Genomic DNA, 3,000 nt, shown 5'->3' on the forward strand with positions numbered 1-3,000 from the left:
GAATAGTTTGTCTCTAGGGCTACCTTCCAATTCACAAGTTTTCTGTGCCACACCGATTTCCCTCAATTGCTCCCCTCTCCTAGATACAGTGTTTAAGCAGCTGTTACGCAACCTGCTACACTGTATCCATTTAGCTGTCGGATCCTGACTAGGGGCTGAGCACACTGTATATAGACTTTACTCACTACCATTGTTTGCTACACCTTTTTCTCCCCAATAGACTACTATTTGCAACTCTCTTAAGTTAATAGAAGTTGCTTTAATCACGGTCAGGGTTTTTTGAAGGGTGTGATTTAGGGCACCAGTGGTAGGAATTTTTCCATATCAAGGATATCTTCCTGAAGCACTATTGCTGAGTGACGGACCCCACAGGATAGGGGGACTCTTTTGTCATATTCTCAGGGTGACTCCCTGAGGACGATTATCCCCGTCCAGGCACGTTCTCGTACTTTACATCCTCCTGTGTGTTTACATATTTTTTTTTTCTCATTTCAAGTTTCCTATCATAGGCATGAATATTTTATTACAGTAACAATTAAAAGTTATGTTTTAATATTCTTTGTATATATGTATAGTTATCAACTAGGGGGTGCCCTACCTGTTCTGACTTACCAAGTCTGCTCTTCTATTCATACACTTATGTGAGGGTTACCCCCTGATCAGGTCGCCCCTTGGACACACCCCCAGTTGTTTCCCTTTTGGGTATCCAACTTTCTTTTACTTTAATAACACACAGGCAGTTGTTGCAGGCTCTAGCACGCTCTTAGAAGAGATAATAAACTCTAAATGAAACAGACTGAGCAATAAAGAAAGCTTAGACATTAGATCTCTTTTTACAGAAAATTGGACTGTGTGGGTGAGATGCAGGCAGATGTTACTAGAGCTGCACTAGGAGTTAACTCCTAAATTGCAAAGAATTGTGCAGAAAGATTGCAGAGTCATAATCTATTCTATACAATAAAACTGCTTCATTAAGCTATAGTTGTTTTCATGCTTATAGTGTCCCTGTAACATAGGAGATATGGAAGCAGAACTTCTACGTTAGAAATAAAGTCAGCAAGAGGTCTGGTCACAGGCATATCGGTATGCTTGTATATTCTCTGCAATAGCATATCACTTTCAGCAAATGTATTTAAAGATTACATTGTTTTGTGATTTTTTTTTTTATCAAGCAACTTTTTAAGCATGTCAGAGATTATTTGCAGGATTCTTTCAAATAAACTATATGTAAATGCTTACCCGCACTGACATGCCTTCACATAGTTCCGGAGCTCCTTCCTAGGCCTGAAGCAACACTCCAGGACGGACAATGTGAAACACGTGAGGACATACGCTAAAATTACAGAGCACTAACTGTTTAATTTTTGCACTTCAGTTGAATGCTGCTTCTCTTCTCTTATGCTGGGTCAAACTCCATGGTCATGCCACCATACACATTATGCACATATACACATTATTTAGATAAATGTGCTCAAACACATTATATGTATGTGCACATGAATCCATACACATACCTAACATTGTGGACGAAATAACAGCAAAATAAGTGCATGAAAAATAGAAATGAAGATGCAAATACGTATGATATTATGTTGTTACTCTCTTAGTGTACAGTATTTATCTTTATTTGTCAGCTATAAAAGAGATCTCATAGTCGCACTGGGTTTTCAATGAGCTGTGAAAGAACTAAAACAAAAAAGAAGAGAGTAAATCAGTCAATCAATTTATGTGATGTGAGAAGTGTATCATAGTGTTCAGTTCTAAAAAGTGGTGCAAAACTGTTAAATGGGAGGAGTGCCTACTCGTCTTACTGGTTTCCATGGTGATTGTCCTACTTTTAGTACATTACCAGACAACCCAACTCTCCTGTTTTTTCCTGGGAATGCGGCTCCCTGACACCCGCAAGTCATACACAATATCACGGAAATCACACACACAATCTGATGTTCCATTATATTGAGTATGACTTGCGCCCCCTGATACCACCATACTACTCAATAAACAAGGGCCCAGTTGGGTGCCAGCCCTTTAAGAGCTGACGAGTCCTTGTGATATATGATGGTCGGGAGGAAGTAACAGCCACTTCCTCCCTGTTTCACAGGAGGCAGCATGGAAGTAAAAGAGAGGTTGTAATGAGCTGCTGCATGCTCACTCCCATCAACATCAGCCAGCACCATAATTTCAAGTAAGCCACCCTCTGGGACACAAAGGTAAGCTAACAGGAGGATGGCTGTAAATCTAGTGTGACATATATGTGTCAGATTGTGTGCATGTCAATATGTGTATGTGTTAGTGAGTGTATCTGAGTGTATGTGCCAGTGTGTGTAACTGTGTGCCAGTGTGTGTGTGTGTGTGTGTCTGAGTGTATGTGCTAGTGTGTGTGGGTGTGTGTCAGTGTCTATATCTGAGTGTGCCAATGTGTGTATCTGTGTGTATGTGTCAGTGTGTATATCTGAGTGAATGTATCAGTGTGTGTATCTGAGTGTATGTACCAGTTTGTGTTTCAATGTGTGTATCTGTGTGTCAGTGTGTATGTGCCAGAGTGTGTGTATGTGCCAGTACCTGTGTCTGTCTGTGTGTGTGTGTGTGTGTGTGTGTGTTGGGGGAGGGAGGGTTAAGCACGTGTGGGAGGGGGAAAGGGGCAGTATCTTGTGAAGCCACCTCCCTGAAATGTAGTTTTGCATGTTGGGATGTCTGCATTATACACTTTTTGAACACCACATTCTGATAAATCACCCCAATGTGTCATTGCAACTGTGCCTAAATTAATGTCAAGTCTCAAATATATAGACAATCTGAATCTGCAAAAAAGTAACAGTTGTCACAAGATATAGCTCACAACAGAAAGGCAGAATACAGATACACAGAAACATAGAATGTGATGGCAGATAAGAACCATTCGGCCTATCTAGTCTGCCCAATTTTCTAAATACTTTCATTAGTCCCTGGGGTTATCTTATAGTTAGGATAGCCTTATGCCTATCCCACGCATGCTTAAAC

This window comes from Pelobates fuscus, chromosome 5, assembly GCF_036172605.1.
Source record: "Pelobates fuscus isolate aPelFus1 chromosome 5, aPelFus1.pri, whole genome shotgun sequence".
Taxonomy (NCBI): Eukaryota; Metazoa; Chordata; class Amphibia; order Anura; family Pelobatidae; genus Pelobates; species Pelobates fuscus.